Here is a 21,843-nt window from a genome sequence, read left to right as displayed (position 1 = left end):
GTTAACTTCTAGTCTGATTGTTGTCATTATACTAAGTGAGGTTATCATTCTATTGTTTTCTGTTTTTTTTTTTTTGTTGTTGTTGTTGCTTTTGAAACATCAACCTTGTATCTCAATTGCTCCTTTGATGATAGGTTTTTCTTCCCCTCTCCTTTTTTTTTTTTTTTTTTTTTTTTTTTTTTTTACTTCAAGGTCCTTTTCTTTTAAGAGTATCTCTTTCTAAAGGTCTTTATATTTCTAGTACTCTTAGAATTTACGGATTGAAATTTTATCATTACTGAAATTGTGTCCCTGCTCCATATTTTTCTCCTCTCTCCTTTTCTATTTTTCATTGTGTCTATTTAGTAAACAACTTCATATACTCTTCAGTATTTTGGTGTAAGTATTGTGATATAAGGCATGAAATCAGATAGACTTGTCTAGTTTGTTAATTTTTTTTCAAAATTACTTCCTTGGGCTGGGATCACCATTCGGGTGTAAAGCTCTGACTAGCATGCAGCAGGCTGAAGACTCTGGGTTTCACCTACAGCACCTCAGGTTTTGTCATGTCTTCCAGATTCTTTGTATTCCACATGTCAAGGTCTGAATGTTTCTGTCCCTTTAAATTTCAAATACTGAAACTTAACTCCCCAAAGGATGTGTATTTCTTCTAGACATCTTAGTAATATTTTGTAATGCAGTCGTGTAATCCCTGTCTTAAATAATTTCTCTCTTCTTGAGGAACATAAAAACTTCTTTCCTTGATGGTTGGGTCTTTATACATTTCCCTAATCAACATTTGACTCCAATATTTCAACAAGTTTATTAGAATTTGCCTGCTCCTCTTGTTCCTCCTATTTCTTTTTGTCATCTTAGTGGGAGTAAGGGAGTACCACACTGTGGTTTTTTATTTCTTTTTCCAAAGAATTGACATTGCTGAGGATCTTTTTTGTGTTTGTTGACAATTTGTAATCTTCTTTGGAGAAATCTTTATTCATGATCTTTGGCTGTTTTTTTTTTTTAATTCAATTGTCTTTCTATGGTTGTTTTACCTGTTCTTTATGCCATAATCTGTAAACTTTCTGTACTGTACTATGAGTCATTGTTTCCCTTTGTTGATTGTATCCTTTGGTTCATAAATGTTTTATAATTCAATGAAATCTAAAAGTATCTGATTTTTTGTTGTCTATTCCCTTTAGTATCAGAGTGAGGAAAACACTGACAAATCGAAAGTTATGAAGATTTATATCTATGGTTTCTTCTTAAGGTTTTGTTTTACCTTTGATATTCAGATTATTTGATACATTTGTAGAATTAATTTTTCTCATGTTGAGTTATGTTGTATACAGTGTAAACTTTTAGTTTAATATTTTTGTATATGGTTGCCCATTTATTTTAGTACCATTTTTTGAAGACAGTGTTCTCCTCATTGAATAGTCTTGGTACCCTCATTAAAAATCAATTGGTCATAATATTTTTAAATTTACTTATTCTATCACATGTATCCTTATGCTAGTAATATACTTTAGTTAATACTGTTGCATTTATTTGTTTATTGTGTCTGAAAGGGATGCAATGTGTATGGCTGTGTGTGGATATGAGAGCAAACACCTTGTCAAACTGTAGTCAAGATTGGTGCCAAGTGCTTTATCCACTGAACTTTCTCATCTCTCCAGGAACATCTTTTTTATTATTCTGTCTTTGTTGCAAATGTGAGTCTTCCATCTTTTTGTTCTTCTCACTGTTGATACAAAAGACTTAAAATCAGTGGGTATTGTTTTAAAGGTTAGCTAGGTGAACACATGTCCAGTAATGCCCTGAGGGGAGGAACTAGACTTACTGCATTCTTTCCCCACCCTCTAATTATACAGTCGTTAGGAAATCAGCCCATAGGACCAAGCCAGAACTGTTTGTAGTCTTGGCGCCTGAAGTGAACCAATCATTTTAAAAGTCAATTTCCCTACCCAATCATGTAATGCCAAAGCATGTACGTCACTGCGTTTTTTTTTTCCCCTTAAAAACTCTGTACCCCTAGACTTTGGGACCGCATTCCTCTCCTGTTTCCACGGGAGGTTTGCATCCCATGTTCAAACGCATATACAATTTAAAAACTTCATGTATTTACAGTCGAGTCTATTTATTCCTGGTCTTTTGAGGTTTGCGAACTGGACATAATAGTACTTTCTGGTGACTGCTGGATTCCTGGGGGTTCAAGGTGGTGGGTGAAACTCCCTAGGCTGGAAGCTTGATGTTCCTGTAGGAACCCTTCTCATATTGGTGGGTATTTTGTCTCTAACTGATGGGTGATTCTCAGGGAATTGTCATGGCTGTCTTATTGTATATAATCCTGTGGCCTAACTGGACTCCTTAGGAGCCCAGGGGATCTCCTTTCACCAGGGGACATCCCAGAGACAGCTGCCCTGCCACTGGCTGAGCTGCAGCTGTGCAGACACTGTGCTCAGATACTGTTTTCTGGACACAGCCAAATTGAAAAATCAAGGATCCTAGGGAACCCAGGGAGCCCTAGGGAGATTGAGCTTTGGAGCAGCATCTGGTGCTGTTCCTGTGACTCCCAGGTGTCTGAAAGCCTGAGGCTGGAGCTCTGTTTCTTAGTACCTAGAAGGTACTCACTTGCCTGTGAGCACAGCACACAGACATGTGTCTAGATACTTAATACACCACCCCTGATGGAATCTAGAAGCCTTTCTGAGGATTATCTGGGTGTCCTGAAGTTGGACCGATAGTTTCCCTCACCATGGGGTTTCCTCTTACCTTGGGAACACAATCACTGGTGTTTGGGGCCAATAGTTTGGTCTTTTGGTCACTATGCAGTCACTGCTGTCCTGCTGTTCAGACACAGTATGTGATTGGTACTCCTATCTTGGATCTCAATTTCAGCAATATTTTATAATTTCTAACATTGTCATATCCACTTTTGCTAAATATATATCTATGTTTTTTATTGTTTTTGATGCTGTCATATAAAGAATTTGAGCCAGGCATGGTGGCATGCTCACAAGTCAAAGACAGGCAGATCTCTGTGAGTTTGAGGCCAGCCTGGTCTACAAAGTGAGTCCAGGACAACCAAGGCTACAACAGAAATACCTTGTCTCAAAAATATAAATAAATAAATAAATAGATAAATAAAAAAATAAATAAAAGGAATTTGTATTGATTTTCTTTTTAAGTTATTCATTTCTAGTGTATTACATATAGCTAATTTTATGTATTGTTTTTGTAGTTCACAATTTTGACAAATTTCATTTTATTCATTTTATATTCTTTGTTGACATTTTATTTGCTAAGGCTTTCTGTTTCAAGGACGTTCATAATTGCTTTTTTAGTGATTCAAATATTGTTTTATATGCTTGTGACCTTATATCCTAGTAATTATGCTTGAATAACATCCCAGTGGCAGAATTATAAAATTTAAATGAAAAATGTGTTGTCCTAGCATGTATGATTGTCAGGCCTGACTGGCAGCTGAACTCAAGTTTCTTTGCTTCAGAGAGAAAGAAGACATATCCACCAGAGGCAGTTTTGGGTATGCAAAAAGATCCTACTATGTCCTATCATCACTGTGGGTCTGGCCATACTGCTGCCATTACCTCTTAGGCCCCTTTAGGAGACTAGTGAGGCCCTCATCTGTCCTTCCCCCATGTTGACAAGTCTTGGGAATACTTGGTGCCATGCCCCCAAGACTGTGTTGGGTCAGTACTGCAGACGTCTTTTCACCTGGAAGACAAGTCTATTTTTTTTTCCTCCAGCAGTGTGTGCTTTTCCATGTTCTGGCTTATGGGCCTCTGGTAACTAATATTCTCCATGTGCATCCATATCAGAGAGGACATTTCTGCTGCTTCTGATAGTTGTTGTTGTTTTCCATTTTGGCTTCAAACTGCATAACCTTCTCCTAGAATGACTCCAACTTCTCAGTGAAGCTGAGTACCTCTACCTGGTCCAACAAACAGATGGAACACTCTGGTCTCTTTGAAAACCACCATGAAACAGAAATCTGGTGGTTAACCTTCCCAGGCAGTCTAGGCCCTGAGTGATGTTGTCTATCTTGTCCTTCAACTCCCCTTGTTTGCCAGATAGAACTTGGCTTTTAATGTGGCTCAGGTCAGAAGAAATAAGTCTGACAACATTCTTTGGTTCTACTCTGCATCTTCAGTTGTAGTTACACATAAAAACATTTTCTTCACAATACTGACACTCCTACTGTAGCTTGTCCAAATCTGCTGCAGAATTTCTTAGACATTTTTCCCACTGCTAGAACTCTTGCAAATTAGGCTCTGTGGTGGTTTATATGAGAGTGGTCCAAATAGGCTCATAGATTTGAATGCTTGGTCACTAGGATTAAGACTGTTTTTAGAAGGATTTAGATGTGAGACCTTGTTAGACTAGGTAGCCTTTTTGGAGGAGATTTGTGTCAGGGTGTGTTTTTTCAGATTTCAAAAGCTCACACCAGGCCCAGTCTCTCTCTCTCTCTCTCTCTCTCTCTCTCTCTCTCTCTCTCTCTCTGCTATTTATGGATCAGGATGTAAAGTTTTTGGGTACTGCTCAAGCCCCATATGGGTGTGCTTTCCAAGAGATGATCACAGACATAGAATAATCTTCTAAAACTGTAAATAAGTCTCCAATTAAATGATTTCTTTTGTAAGATTTGCCTTTGTCATACAAAGGCAAATTTTGTCTTTTCACATCAATAGAATAGTATCTAAGACAGGCTCACCCGAGCCATCATTTTAGGCATCACTGTTTTCATGTGTCACTTTGGTACTACTATTCAGTCCAGTCCATATCTGGCCAAGATAACAATGTAATTTCATCTAAAATAGGCTCTTTCTTTCTCATTCCCACTTAAAATTTGGCTTTGAGATTCTTCATCTTCCTTTTTTTAATTTATTATTATTATTATTATTATTAATTACACTTCATTAATTTTGTATCCCTCCATAAGCCCCTCCCTCCTCCCCTCCCGATCCCACCCTTCCTCCCCTTTCTTCACGCATGCCCCTCCCCAAGCCCACTGATAGGGGAGGTTCTCCTCTCCTTTCTGATCTTAGTCTATCAGTTCTCATCAAAAGTGGCTGCATTGTCCTCTTTTGTGGCCTGGTAGGGCTGCTCCACTTTCAGGGGGAGGTGATCAAAGAGCAGGCCAATCAGATTATGTCAGAGGCAGTCCCTCTTTCCATTACTAGGTAACCCACTTGGACACTAAACTGCCATGGGCTACATCTGTGCAGGGGTTCTAGGTTATCTCCACGAATAGTCCTTGGCTGGAGTATGAGTCTCTGCGAAGTTCTTCCTTTTTTGTACCTTCAAACCATCCTGCTGTTTGGCATCTTCAGACAAGGGAGATAACAGATTTTATCTCATAGTTACTTCAGCCTCCCCATAAGAAACTCCTGCCTCTCCCAGGCTTGGATTTACAGATGACTCAATTCCATTTTCTTACCAATACTTGCTGTTCCTTGCCTGGACTTGAGTAACATGGGCAACCATAGAGATAAGGAGATCCTGGCCTTAGTGGCCCTGATATCTGCTTCCTCTATAGTGTCATCTTTCTTTTTGACATCGGAAGCCAGCTCCCCATACTGACCCCTCCCACCTCTGGGCCATACTTCCTCACCTTCCCCAAAATCTCAGAATTTTTTTCTTTTATTAATTCTTCTCTCATTTAATGCATATTAACCTCAGTTTCCCTTTTGTCCCCTCCTCCAGGCCTCTTCCTCTCCCCTCTTCTCTCCCACAGATCCACTCCTTTAAAAAAAAAGTAAGCCTCACAGAGACATCTATGAAACATGGGATAATAAGCTTGAATAAGACCAGGCACATAACATCATATCAAGGCAGGACAAGACAACCCAGTAGGAAGAAAAGGGTCCCACAAATAAGCAAAAGAGTCAGAGACACTCCTCCACTCCCAGTGTTGGGATTAAAATGAGAATACCAAGCTACTCAGCCATAACATATATGCAGAGGACCTAGCTTAGATCAATACAGGGTCTGTGAGCTCTCTGAGCCCCTCACCCCCCATGAGTTGATTCTATAGGCCATGCTCTTGTTGTGTATCCCCGACACCTCTGGTTCCTCTGATCCTTCTGACAACTGCTGTGCAGGACTCCCTGAGCTCCTACTGCTGATTGACTATGGTATTCTTCATCTGCTGCTATCAGTTACTAGATGAAGTTTCTCTGGTGTCTTTGTAGACAATTCCTAGTAATGAAGGAAATAGGGCCTGAATGTGTCATCTTCTCTAAGCAGGGAAGCCCTCAAGTGGAGGGATGTGAAAATGAATCCAACAACAAAACCTTCAACCTACCATTTGTCCTTCCTGAAGAGTGTGCAGCATAATTGTTTTTGATGTAGTTTTTGTGATGAATGCTTTAAGTCCTCTTAAATCTACTTCCTACTTAAAATTTCAGCTCAATTGTTTTCCTCTAAGGCAGTTTCAGGTAGAAGTAGAAGTTATTTATTCTTTAGCCTCCATTTATGCTTACATGGATTACCATTCATTCATTACTGCTGCATGAAGGTGAGAACTCTTGATTTCCACTCGGACTACAGGAATACTTCATTGGAAAGAAGTATTAGATGATTGCCAGTGCACTTCTCCATGAGAATTCCATTCATACCATAAAATGTGAATCTCAAAAATATCTAATAATATGACAAAAAGCCTCAAGATTTTTCTGAGCCCTTCTAATACTATTGATGAAAGAAGTGATGGTGGTGTTTCTTCCAGGTAGTGGTAAATGACTGGGTTCCTCATATGGGTTCTAGTGACACTTAGGTAATAAGAGTTCACTAATGCTTAGCAAAAAATGAAATACAAGCTTTGTACTTGGCTTTCTATGGGACCACCAAGAAGCACATTTTAGTTACCTTATTGCAGCTTAAATAGAATAGCCTTGCTGGTGTAGGAGGCAATGCACAGACTTTTTTTTTCAAGTTTTCTATTCTATGAAAGAACTAGTCCTTTAACTATAGAAAGAAGGATTTTTTTGAGTTTTTTTTTCTGTCTGTTCCCATTCCATTTTGAAATTTCTGATTTCTTTAGCACTAATATGAAAAAGAGAGAAAGAACTAATGAATGAAAGAAAGATTTAAAAAATCTAGGGTATTTCTTATATCCTAAGCTTTCCAATCTGTTTTTCTACTCCTCTCTTTTGAGTCTATAACATATGTATGTACATACATATATACATACAATTATATATATAATTATATAGTATATATGTATACTATATATTAATATATATTTATATATAATTATGTTATATATAATTATATATAATTATATCATTTATAATCCAATCAAACTTCCTGTCTTTCAGACAGAAAAGAATGCTGTTGCAATAACATGTATTCATACTTCATCATGTTGCATCAATAATGAAACCAGGAGCAAAAACTATCCTCATTAATGTGTTGACCCAAATATTGATTTCATTCTGATAGAAAGTTAGCATACTCACTAAACTAATTGAAGAGAGAAGGAAGGGAAGGAAGGATCTGATTACACTGGTGGAAAGGGCTTTTAGCTCTAACAGAGAAACATCATATTTGCTTCAGAGTAAATACTCAGTCTAATTTCCCAATTCCTTAGCATGGATTTCATAGTCCATAATTTTTATCTTCATTTACTTCTTCACCCCCACCTCACTACTTCCATCCCTGTCACCTAAAACCCAGGCACAGAAAAGCCTTTCTTTTTCTTTCAGTTGACCCTACTCTCCTACATAATTTAGGCAAACATTTTACCACTGACCTACCCTCAGCTATACTTGAAGTCCTTTCATAAATCTAAACTTCAGGATAGGAGCTCCACAAGGACCAAATATATCTGGGCACAGGGTCTTTTCTGAGACTGACATGCAACCAAAGACCATGTATGAATGTAACCTAGAACCTCTACTCAGATGTAGCCTGTGGTAGCTCAGTAACCAATTGGTTTCCCATAGTGAGGGGAACAAGGACTATTTCTAACAGGAACTCAATGACTGGCTCTTTGGCCTCCTCACCCCCCAAGGGAGGAGCAGTCCTGTTAGGCCACAGAGGAGAGCTTTGCAGCCAGTCCTGAAGATACCTGATAAAACAGGATCAGATGAATGGGGAGGAGGTCCCCCCTATTAGTGGACTTGGCACGGGGCACGGTGGAGATGAGGGAGGGAGAGAGGGACTGGGAGGGAATGAGGGATCGGGACACGGCTGGGATACAGAGTTAATAAAATGTAACTGATAAGAAAAAAATAAAATTCAAAAAAAAAATCTAAACTTCAACTTTGTGCAAGTCCCCAAATTTGAAATGCCTTTCTTATCTTTATGAACAAGCAACTCCTTCAAAACACAATTAAGATGTTATGATATTTGTGAAGACGTTTGTCCTCACAAGAAAGATTGATGCACTAAACAAAAACAGCAAATAGTACTTTTGTGATTCCATGGTATTTTCTTCATGCTTCAATAATAACACTTCTCACATCACTTATTGTTAATTACTGACATGTTTCTCCCACTAGACTGAAATATTCAAATGTCTCCTTACACTTTGTGTACTTAGCATCTAGTGAATAACAAACTGTGACTATGTACTAAACATTGGGAAGGTGTTTACTTCTGGGCCACACAACTCAATATTTTTTTGTTCTTAAATGTCAGTATAATATAAGATAAAAAGAAGTTGGCGTGTAATATACATGATTTACAAGAAATGGTGTGACATGCAGACATGGTGTTCTTGTACAGCTACTAAATCTGATATCTCAAAATTTCAATACCCCTGAAGAATCTTGTTTACATGCATACACAAGCATTGTTACTTCTAATTTGCTTTTTTTGATGCAGCATGATTTCAATTTTTGCATGTAGCCCTGCAAAATTAACATAATTATTATGGACTCTAAAGAAAAGTAAATAATTGTGTTTCTACTACACATATCAAATCTGCATTTTGTCTACATAGACTCTAGGTAAGTCTATGGGACAAAAATATGAACTTTCATTTCAAATGTGGTACTTAATAATTTAAATATAATAGGAGATTTATTCATTCACTTTTATTTTGAGAAAAAATCTCTCACTATGTGGTCCTGGTTGACCCGAAACTATCTCTCTCTATATATATTTGGCTGACTTTCAATATGCAGAGATCTATCTGTATGCCATCCAAGTCATAGGGTTAACGGTATCACCAAGGTCAGAAAGATGTTTTTATTAAAGTTTAAATTTGTAATACTGGGGAGATCCAAGATGGTGGCACCAACCATGCCAAATATCTAAACAGCAGCTCAGCAGTGAGATCAGGGTGACCAGCAGGCTGTACTGTGGACTCCCAAACCCCAATGTCTGTGTTTCCCAGGTGAGTGGAGTATCCACAGGGATACTTGAAGTCCATCTTCAAGCCACCTAGCTAATAACAGAAAAAGTTCCCAGGCTACCACTTAGCACTGCCACAGCCCTAAGCCACCCGCCCAAAACTAGCATCTGTGGATATCTTCCTGTAACCAGTGTCTGGTGGCTTATACATTGGGTACTCACTTTCACTGCCTGTGTGGAGTGAATACCTTCCTGTACTGAGGGTGAGGCTCCAAACCTGGGTGCCGATTCTCACAGTTCTGCCGACACCGTCTGGGTACTAGACGCTCCTAGTTCCAAACCCAGGAGACTACATTCAACAATCTGTGGACACCTTCCTGGTATCAGTTGCTAGTGGTTCTCACTCTCACCGCCCTATGGAGGGGATAAATTCTGGAACTGTGAGTGAGGCATGGCTCCACTCTGGCTGCTCTCCACCTAGTTGGCTCACCTGAATCATAATAAGTTAGTACAGCAGAGACAGTGAACACAGCAAACCTGAGCAAGGCGTGAGACCCAGATTCCATTCTCCATCAACGTAAGGAAGCCTGTGGGGCACTGGAGCAGCTCTAGGCAACCTGGATCCCCCTAGGCCAGAAACAGGGAACCCAGTAAAGACAGAGAAACTAGCAGAGCTAAGCTATGCTACCTGACCCAAGTTCCACTCTCCTCCTCCCCAAGGAGACCTCTGGGGCACTAGAGATGCTCTAGGCTAGGCTAGGAGATCTTTCTTCCCATTCCCCAGCTACCTGGCATAAGTGGGTCACAAATACTGAGCCAGCAGAGACAGTGGATCCAGGGAAGACTATTCCAGACTCCAGAAAAAGCTGGATTCAGTCTGCAGTACAAGCTCCAGGAACAATCAGTTAAGGCTACAGACAACCAGATGGCTAGAGGCCTGCATAAGAACACAGGCAAGAAAAACCAGGTCATCATGGCTTCACCAGATCTTCAAAAATCAATGGATATTCTATTACAGCTGAATCACAGAAGAATGATCTTAAATCTATAATTACGCATTTATTCAAGGCACACAAAGAGAAACAAACAAAAAAAATAGAGGTACATAAAGAAAAAATGAACAAAAAAAAATAGAGGCCATCATGGAAAAACAGAAATCCACATTCAAACAAATGAAGAAAATGGTGCAAGACATGGAAACAGAATTAAAATCAGTAATGAAAACACAAACAGAGAAAACCCTGAAGTTTGAGAACTTAGAAAAGAGATTAGGAACTGCAAATGTAAGCATCACCAACAGAATGCAAGAGATGGAAGAGAGACTCTCAGGCACTGAAGATAGAATTGCAGAAATTGATACATCTCTCAGAGAAAAAATAAAATTGGAAAAGTTCTAAACACAAAATATCCAAGAAATCTAGGACACCACAAAAAGAAGAAACCTAAGAGTATTAGGAATAGATGAAAAAGAAGATTCCAGGTTCCAAGACCCAGAATATCATCACTAAAATCATAGATTAAAATTTTCCCAATGTTAAGAAAGGGATGCCCATAAACATGCAAGAGGCCTACAGAACACCAGATAGAATAGAGAAGAAAAGATGCTCATCCTGCCACATAATAAACAAAACACTAAAGCTATAGAACAAAGAAAAAATATTAAAAGCGACAAGGGGAAAAGGCCAAGTAACATGTAAAGGCAGATCTTTCAGAATCACACTAGACTTCTCAACAGACTATGAAAAACAGAAGGGCCTGGGTGGATATCACACTGACACTAAGAGATCACAGAAGCCAACACAGACTACCATATCCAGCAAAACTGTCAATCAACATAGATGGAGAAAACAAAATATCTCACGACATAACTAAATTTAAACAATATATACGCAGCAATCCAGTCCTACAGAAGATACTAGAAGGAAATTCCAACCAAGCAAGGTCAAATACGCCCCCCCCCCAAAAAAAAAAAACAAAAAAACACAGGATAAAGATACCACCACAAAAAAAGTAAAAGAATAAAAGCACACAAACACACAATCACCACCAACTCCTCAATAAAAGAAACTAACAATCATTAGTTATTAATATCTATTAACATTAATGGTCTCAACTCTCCAATAAAAACACATGGAATAACAGAATGGTCGCAGAAACAGGATTCAACATTCTGCTGAATCCAAGAAACACACCTCTGCAACAAAACTAGACACTACCTCAGAGTAAAGGGCTGCAAAAAGTTTTTCCAAGCAAAAGAACCCAAGAAACAAGCTGAAGTAGCCATCTTAATAAAATAGAGTTTCAACCAAATTTAATCAAAAGAGATGAAGAGGACACCTCATTCTCATCAAAGGAAAGAATCCACCTGGAGGACATTACAATCCTAATAATCTAGGTGCCAAACACAAGGGTTCCTGCATTTGCCAAACATTATTAAAGCTTAAATAACATATTGATCCCAACACCTTAATAGTGAGAAACATCAACACCCCACTCTGGCTAACGGACAAATCATTGAGACAGAAGCTAAACAGAAATAATGACACAGAAATATTAAATCAAACAGACATAATAGATGTCTACATATTTTTTTTCACCAAAATACAAAAGAATACACCTTCTTCTCAGCACCTCAAGGAACCTTTTCCTAAACTGAACATATAGTCAGGCACAAATCAAGCCTCAACAAATACAAGAAGATTGTAATAATCTCTTGTATCATATCAGACCACCACGGTCTAAAACTAGACCTCAACAATAACAGAAAGAGCAAAATCCTGCACATACAAGGAAAATGAACAACTCACTACTTAATGACAAGTGGGTCAGGGAGGAAACAAAGAAATTAAAGACTTCCTAGGATTCAATGAAAATTAAGGTATAACTTACCCTAACTTATGGGACATAATGAAAATGTGCTAAGAGGAAAGTTCATAGCACTATGTGACTTGATAAAGAAATTCCAGGAATCTCATACAAGCAATTTATCAGTACATCTAAAAGCACTAGAAAAAAAATAAGCTCACCCAAGAGGAGTAGACAGCTGGAAATAATCAAATTCAGGGCTGAATTCAATAAATAAGAAAAAAAAAGAGAATAATTCAAATGATCAACAAAACCAAGAGCTGGTTCTTTGAAAAAAATCAACAAGATAGACAAACCTTAGATAAAATACCTAAAAGGCAGAGAGACAGTATTCAATTCAACAAAATCAGAAATGAAAAGAGGGACATAACAACAGACACTGAGGAAATCCAAAGAATCATTAAGGGCTACTTAAAAAGCTTATATGCAAAAAAATGTAAATGAAATCTCTTCATTGATTCCATTTACCAAAGCTGAATAAAGATCAGGTAAATAAATTAAATAATCCTATATCACCTAAGAGAATAGAAGCTGTAATCAAATGTCTTCCATTCAAAAAAACCCCAGGGCCAGAACATTTCAGCACAGAATTTTACCAGACCATAAAGGAAGAGCTGAGTCCAATACACTTCAACAAATTCCAAAAAATAGAAACAGAAGAAACGGTACCAAACTCATTCTATGAGGCCACAGTCACCTTGATACCTAGACCACACAATGACCCAACAAAGAAAGAGAGCTTCAGACAGATCTCACTTATTAAAATTGACACAAAAGTACTCAATAAAATACTTTCAAACCAAATCTAAAAACACATTAAAGATATCATCTACCATGACCAAATAGGCTTCATCCCACACATGCAGGAGTGGTTCAACATATGAAAATCCATCAATGTAATCCACCATGAAAATAAACTAAAGAGAAAAACCACATGATCATCCCCTTCGATTTTGAAAAAGCATTTGACAGAATGCAACACCTGTCTTGGAGAGATCAGTGATACAAGGCATATACCTAAACATAGTAAAAGCAATATACAGCAAGCCTATAGCCAACATCAAACTCAATGGAGAGAAACCTAAATCAATCCCACTGAAATCAGGGACAAGGCAAGGCTGCCCACTCTATCCTTATGTAGTCAACATAGTACTTGTATCCTTAGCTAGAGCAGTAAGACAATTAAAGGAGACCCAAGGGGCTAGAAATCAGAAAGGAAGCAGTCAAAGTATCACTATTTGAAGATGATATGATACTATACATGAATGTCCTGAAAAAATTCTAGCATAGAAGTGCTTCAGCTGAGAAAAACCTTCAGCAAAGTTGCTGGATACAAAATTATCTCAAATAAATCTAAAGCCTTCCTGTATTCAAAAGACAAACAAGCTGAGAAAGAAATTAGGGAAACAACACCCTTCACAATAGTCACAAGTAACAAAAAATACTTTGGTGTGAATCTAACTGAGCAACTTGAAATTCTTGTATGAGAAAACAAAAACAAAAACAAAACAACAACAAAAAACTTGAATTCCCTGAAGAAAGAAATTGAAAAAGTTGTCAGAAAATGGAAAGATCTCCCATGCTCATGGAGAAGTAGGATTAACATAGGGAAAATGGCCATCCTACCAAAAGCAATCAACAGATTCAATGCAATTCCCACCAAAATTCCAAGACAATCATTTAAATACCTGGAAAGAACAATTCTTCATTTTATATGGAAAAATGGAAAAAGCCAGAAGAGCTAAAGCAATTCCGTACAATAAAAGATATTCTGTAGGTATCTCCATTCCTGATCTCAAGCTGTAGTATAGAGCAACAGTAATAAAAATGGCATGGTACTGGCATAGAAACACACTGTTGGATCAGTGGAATCCAAGGTCCCAGAAATAAACCTACCCACCTACAGATACGTGATTTTTGACAAAGATGCCAAAACCATACAATGGAAAAAATATAGCATCTTCAACATGTGGTGCTGGTCTAACTGAATATCTTCATGTAGAAAAATGCAAATAGACCCATGTTTATCATCCTGCACTAAAGTAAAGTCCAAGCAGATCAAAGACCTCAACATAAAACCAGACACACTAAATTTCTTAGAAGAAAAAAAATGGGGAAGAGCCTTGAACTATTGGCACAGGAGACAATTTCCTGAACAGAACACCAACAGCGCAGGCTCTAAGATAAATAGCCAATACATAGGACTTCGTGAAACTGAAAAGCTTCTATAAAGTGAAGGACACTGTTAATATTAATGACAGCCTACAGACCGGGAAAAGATCTTCTCCAACCCTACATGTGACAGAGGGCTAGTATCCAGAATAGATAAAGCACTGAAAAGTTAAAAACCAACAAACCACATAATCACATTTCCGGGTCACAGAGGAAGACAATGCAGACAGTCCTGATGAGACCTGATAAACTAGGGCCAGAAGGAAGGGGAAGAGGACCTCCCCTACTAGTGGACTAAGGGAGGGGCATAGGAAGAGAAGAGGGGGAAGGACTCTATTCAGAGGGCTTAAGGGAGGGGCTACACCTGGATACAAAGTGAATAAATTGTAATAAATTAAAAAATAAATGAAAGAAAAAAATTTAAAATGGGGTACAGAGATAAACAAAATTCTCAACAGAGGAATATCAAATAGCAGAGAAACACTTAAAGAAATGTTCAACATCCTTAGTCATCAGGGAAATGCAAATCAAAAACAACCCTGAAATTCCACCTTACACCCATCAGAATGGCTAAAATCAAAATCTCAAGGGAAGACACATGCTGGATAAGTTACGGAGAAAGAGGAACCTTCTTCCACTGCTGGTGGGAATGTAACCTTGTGCAGCTGCTTTGTAAATTAATCTGGAGCTTTCTCAATAAATTAGGAATAGTGCTACCTAAAGATCCAGCAATACCACTCATAGGCGTATATCCAAAAGATGCTCAACCATATGACAAGGACATTTGCTCAACTATTTTCATAGAAGCTTTGTTCATAATAGCCAGAATCTGGAAACAGCCTAGATGTCCCTCAATTGATGAATGGATACAGAAATTGTGGCACATTTACATAGTGGAATACTACTTAGCAATTAAATACAAGGAAATCATGAAATTTGCAGACAAATGGATGGAACTAGGGAAGACCATCCTGAGTGAGGTAACCTAGAAGCAGAAATACACATATGTTATATACTCACTTATAAGTGATTATTAGCCTTATAATATAGGATGAACAAACTATAATCTATAGTCCAAAAGATGCTAAACAACAGGGATGACTCTAGAGAAGAGGCTGAAACCTGTTTCAAAAGGGCAAACAGGATAGACATTTGAAGTTGGAGAAGACAGGGAACAGGACAGGAGCCTTCAACAGGATGCCTCTGAAAGACTCTACCCATCAGGGTATTGAAGGAGATGATGTGACTCATTACCAAACTTTGGGCAGAGTGCATGGAACATTATGGAAGGGGAAGATAGAAAGACCTGGTGGGGACAAAAGCTCCACCATAAGGATACTAACACAGCCAAAAATTCTGGGCCTCATGGAGCTTGCAGAGACTTATACTCCAACCAAAGACCATGCATGGGGAGGACCTAGAGCTTCTGCTCAGATGAAGCCCATGGGCTCCTCAGTCTCCAAGTTGGCTTCCTAGTAAAGGGAAGAGAGGTTGTCTCTAGCATGAACTCAGTGGCAGGATCTTTGATCACCTCTCCCTGGGGGTGGAGGGTGCATCCTTGGAAGGCCACAGAGGTAGATGATACAGCCAGCCCTGTTGAGGACTGATAGGTTAGGGTCAGACAGAAGGGGAGAAGGTCCTTCTCTATCAGTGGACTAGCAGAGGGGAATAGGAAGAGAAGAGGGAGGGTGGAGGGAACTTGGAGGAGATGAGCTACAACCAGGATAAAAAGTGAATGAATGTAATAATTAATTAATTAAAGAAATATATTTATAATATTGGCTCAATAATGAAGATTTAAAGACTGGAAAAATATGGAAGCTCTAATTAATGGGAACTTGACTTGGCTTTAAAAACACAAGGGAACAGAGTCAAACAAAATTTGAAAGTTAACTTAGATATCTATCTATAATATGGTTATGATCACAGTGGCATGAGTGAAGAGCCAGAACAATATTTCCAGCAATGTAGATAGAAATGTATGAGGTTTTTTTTCCAATTTGTATTCTCAAAAGAGGTGTATCTCATTGTAGTCTCTCTGTCAAATCCTGAATCAACTAACAACTTGTTAGAAATTCAAACTCTGACTTCCCATCCAAGACTTTCTGAATCAGAAATGCCAGCTGACAGCTCAGCAGTCTGTGATAACATAGCCTACAGGAGAGTCTCTGAATCACTCCTCTGTTTTGGTGCACTCTCTAAATTCACTAGATAATTATATGTCATGTTCCCTCCATTTTTCCTGTACAAGGTTGATTATATATTGTATTCAGGGTTTGGTACTTTTATAAGGATTAGCTTAGCTCCCGTTGATTCTGAGGATATTGGTACTTGGGTTCATTGCCCAGAAGACCAAGTTTGGTTCTCCATCCTTGAATCCTCAACCTCAGAATATAAGCTTAATCTTATCAGTGCGAGACAACCAGAAAAACACTCTGACATAATAAAAATCATATATATTGTCTTTGGGATATTTAGACTATGTGTAGGAATATTTTTTTAAAGAACAAAACCAAGTTACACAATTGTATTGTTTGTTCACTCTCACCATGTGGGGAAGGAGAAACATTGACTTTTCAATATAGAATGGTCTATAAAGATAAAATAAAAATGAGATTCATATTTATTGGTATCAAAATTTTTCTTAATAGAAAAATTACAAAACAGCATACTTCTAGAAATTCTGAAGAGGTTTCCATATTGACAATGGTTTAGATTGCATAGGTCATGTATTTCTTAAAAGCTGATTAGTTGTTAGCATCAAACTATGCGTGTTATGCTGAATACATTTTTAAAGCCATCAATAAACACTGTATTTTATTTAAAGATAGTCATACAGAAGTGTAATGGTTCATGCATTTTAGTTTGAAAAGACTCAAAAATCAAGATAAGTTGTTATGTGATAAAAGAAGTGAAATGGTTATAATTATAGAACCAAAGTAGTAAACACACAGGACTTCACTAAACTTTTCTTTCAATTTTTCTGGGCATTTGAAGTTTTTCACAATAAACTTTGCAACCTTTTTCTGATGCTTCATAACTTTGAGTTAGTCATAACATCTGTATACTAACAGAGTTAATATAAAGTTACAACAGTATTTATGGTTGACATGAAAACATATCCTCTCACTTAACTGAACAAATCATCTTACAGAAAATTGTATACAATATAATCTCATTTATGTAAAAATAATACATTTATCCAGACAACTTTATTGTCTGGAAGGACATATATGGTCTAACACTGAAAGACTTGAAGGGATGGGATAATAAGCTTTCATTTTTATTGTGAACAATTTTAATGTTTTGCAATATTCGTGTATACTCAACAAATAATACAATGAACATTCCCATTTAAATTTTTAATTAAGTGGTTTTAATGATGACACATCGTATAATTTAGGGTGAAATGGGAGCTATCAGAACCTCTGCTTGAAAAACTTTGGGATCAGGAGTACCTATTTCAAGAGACAGTCTGTTACACTGTTAGAATAAGCCCCAATGGAAAGGTCTTTTTAACAAGATGAAGTGCTGTTTCAAACAAAACAGCATTCTACTCTATAGTGATCTCAGGGGAAAAGGGTAGCTGAGACAACTGACCAGCATAAGGAATGTGCTGTAGACATGGAAAAGAAAGACCAATAGGTTTTTGAAAGACTGCAAGCTGAATGCAAAGATCTTTAGCCTAGACACTGACACCTGGTGTAACTGCTGACCAATTCATTTGTGCTAGCCTTCTGGGACCTTTGATTGTTCACAGCAGGTGTGGCTGTGTTATCTTGTAAGGGACAGTGTCAATTTGGTGATTCTGCCTAGCAGAAGTACTGCTTGGTGCTGCCAACCAGGACCAAAATGCATAGTCATGCCACTAGAAATCCTCAGCAATCAGAACACAGTTAAGTTGTAATCAAGTCATCAAGATGATGATTATTTCTAAGGATGTAGTTTTGCCTGAGATACATGTTTGAGGAAAAAAAAAAACTTATGAAGTTTTCAGATGAAGGTAAATTACCCAAGAAATCTAAATAATCTCTAAGACACAGTTCAGTACAGAAAGATCTTAATCAATTAGGAAAAAGATCTCTACAATCACCAGAAGGAATTTAAAAGGAAAACTCATAAATTGTTAGTTTTAGTGTGGACCTTCCATTAAGCACTTATTTAAAAGGGAAAAATGGGCAGAATGAAAGTGATCAGCATTTAGAAGAAGCTAAACCTTGAAAATATTGTGGGGGAACACACCCAAGAAAATCTCAGAATAAATGTATTTGAAAAACATTGAAATCATATTTTATAGTATAAATGTGTCAGATTTCTCTCTTTCTCTCCTAATTTCCTAATCCTTCCTAATATTTTCTAGTTCTTACATATTTATCCATTTTCAAATTTCTAGATTTCTTTTACTTGCGTGTGCATACACACAAATGTGCCTGCAAACATCCACAAGGGCCAGAAAGAAGATTTGGATTCCTGGATCTGAAGCCATAAGTGTTTTTAGCCACCTGATGTGGGTGTTGGAAGACTAAGTCTGGCCTTCTCATAGAACTGTAAGGACTCCTCACTGCTGAGCCATCTCTCCATCACTAATATGCTTCTCCTATTCTAGAAAAAGTAAGCATAGTATAAAGACATAAAATAAAGTCTAATGTAAGTTATAATAAATGACATTCTGCTATCATGCATACAGGCAATGTTGTACAAACTGAAAAAAGTTTATATTTATATATTTAGAAATATAAATGTATAAATAAATATGTACATATATATCTGTAAAAACAATTTACAAGTAGTCTTGCCAGGTTGGTTTTGCTCACTGCCAGCGCTGTGACTTTTGTGGGTGGCTTGTTTGGCTTTTCCTGTCTTCTCCAGTGCATTGCTGCAGCTCAGGCTTCAGGCCTGATCCACCACACCATGGCTTTCACTTTGGAGGAACTGCAGAAAGACCTAGAGGAGGTCAAAGTATTGCTGGAAACTCTCATAGGAAAAGAGTATGAGATACACTTACAAGTGAAAAGTCCAAGACTGAGATGGAAATAAAGAACAAGATGCAACAGAAGTCACAGAAGAAACCAGAACTTGAAAATAAAAAGCCGGCTGCTGTGGTTGCTCCTCTTAACAACAGAATACACAGTGAAAATCAGCAATTATGGATGGGATCAGTCTGTTAAGTTTGTGAAAATCTACATTACCTTAACTGAAGTTCATCAGGCTCCCACTAAGAATATGGATTACACGTCACAGAAAGGTCATTTGATCTTTTGATGACAAATATCAATGGCAAGAATTACTTAATGATTATGAACAATCTTTTGAAACCCATCTCTGTGGAAAGCAGTTCAAAAAAAGTCAAGACTGTGAGTTATTATCCTATGTAGAAAGAAAGGAGAAAACACATGATGGGACTACTTAACTCAGGTGAAAAAATAACACAAAGAGAAAGAAAAGTCTTCCTGTGACACTGAAGGAGAGCCTAGTGAGGGAGTAATGAATGTTCTAAAGAAAATTTATGAAGAGGGGGATGATGACATGATGGGGATGATTAATGAACTATTAATAAAGCATGGGTGGAATCCAGAGAGGAGCAAGCTAGAGAAAACACAGAATTTTGAGACTTTTAAGTCCTTATGGGAACTGTGATGTTGAATGCTCATGTTTCCAGTAAAAGAATGTTGTTGAACTGCACATAAAATTGGACAGTAAACGTTATACAGTCTTCTAAGGAAAGACAGCAAATTCTCCATTTCTTACTGGAGGATTTAATTTAAATATGCTTATTAAATTTTTTTCATTATCACACCAGTCATTTTGTTTAAGAAAGGGTTATGTTATTCTTTCTGAAATGTAAAAAACAAATCTTACATAATGAAAATGTTACAAATTTTTGTTCTGGCTGGAAACTAGAAAACAAGTATTTACAAGTATTTGCCTACCTATAACTCACATTAACTTCCAGTAATATAAAAATAAAACCAAAGTTTTTGCATAAAATTCAAATTCGTATACAAGCTTGCAAGTTAGTATAGAGCTGTTACTCATTATTACCAGCTTAAGCAAGGTGTGTGTGTGATGTATTACCATGTACTACTAATCGACTTAAGTATATCTATGAATATAAAATTTAAAAAAAATACAAATGACAGAAATAGACAAGCATCTTGTGTTGGTTAAATACTGCCGGGAATCATATACATACATACAAACATACATACATATATATAAAACCATGATGAAAAAACTTGAAATTCTATCTATTCCTTTGTTCAATAAAGTTGGAATTTTACTTAAAAACAGTAACAAAAGAGTGGCCATGAATTTGCGAGAGAACAAAGGGGTGAAAGATAGGGGTTGGAAGAAGAAAAAGGAAGGAGTAAATGATTTAAAAATAGTATTGAATAGATCCATATTTATCACCCTGCACAAAACTAAAGTCCAGGTGGATCAAAGACCTCAAGATAAAACCAGATACTCTAAATCGGTTAGAAGAAAAAGTGGGGAAGACCCTAGAACTCACTGGCACAGGAGACAACTTCCTGAACAGAACACCAATAGCACAGGCTCTAAGAGCAACAATCAATAAATGGGACCTCATGAAACTGAAAAGCTTCTTTAAAACAAAAGACTTTGTTGTCAGAAAAAAACGACAGCCTACAGACTGGGAAAGGATCTTCACCAATCTTATATCTGACAGAGGGCTGATATCCAGAATATATAAAGAATTAAAGAAGTTAAAAAGCAGAAAATCAAGTAATCCAATTAAAAAATGGGGTACGGAGCTAAACAAAGAATTCTCTGTAGAGGAATATAGAATGGCAGAGAAACACTTAAAGAGATGCTCAACATCCTTAGCCATCAGGGAGATGCAAATCAAAATGACTCTGAGATTTCACCTTACGCCCATCAAAATGGCTAAAATCAAAAACTCAAATGACAGCACATGCTGCAGAGGTTGTGAAGAAAGGGAACCTTCCTACATTGCTGGTGGAAATGTAAACTGGTACAACCACTTTGGAAGTCAATCTGACATTTTGTCAGACAATCAGGAATAGTGTTTCCTCAAGACTCAGCTATACCACTCCTAAGCATATATCCAAAAAGTGCAACAAGTACACAACAAGGACATTTGCTCAACCATGTTTGTAGCAGCTTTATTTGTAATAGCCAGAACCTGGAAACAATCCAAATGTCCATCAACGGAGGAATGGATACAAAAATTGTGGTATTTTTACACAATGGAATATTACTCAGCAATCAAAAACGAGGAAATCATGAAATTTGCAGGCAAATGGTGGGATCTAGAAAAGATCATTCTGAGTGAGGTATCCCAGAAGGAGAAAGACACACATGACATATACTCACTTACATAGACTTATAAGATATGATAAACATAATGAAATGTATACAACTAAAGAAGATAAACAAGAAAGAACAAGAAAGAGGACCCGGAGTAAGTTGATCAATCCTCACTTAGAAAGACAAATGAGATGTGCATTGGACATACGAGAAAAC

At 37.4% G+C, this 21,843-nt stretch overlaps 1 pseudogene; it reads left to right on the top strand.

The window, feature by feature from the left end:
• Window positions 1–19,206: 19,206 nt before the first annotated feature.
• Window positions 19,207–19,946, top strand: LOC129674826 (calcyclin-binding protein-like; annotated as a pseudogene).
• The last annotated feature ends 1,897 nt before the right edge of the window (window positions 19,947–21,843 follow it).

Source organism: Psammomys obesus, unplaced genomic scaffold (genome assembly GCF_907164565.1).
Source record: "Psammomys obesus unplaced genomic scaffold, mPsaObe1.curated_primary_1811, whole genome shotgun sequence".
NCBI lineage: Eukaryota > Metazoa > Chordata > Mammalia > Rodentia > Muridae > Psammomys > Psammomys obesus.
Note: the sequence above shows the minus strand (reverse complement) of the source record. Positions and strands in the feature narration are given on the sequence as shown.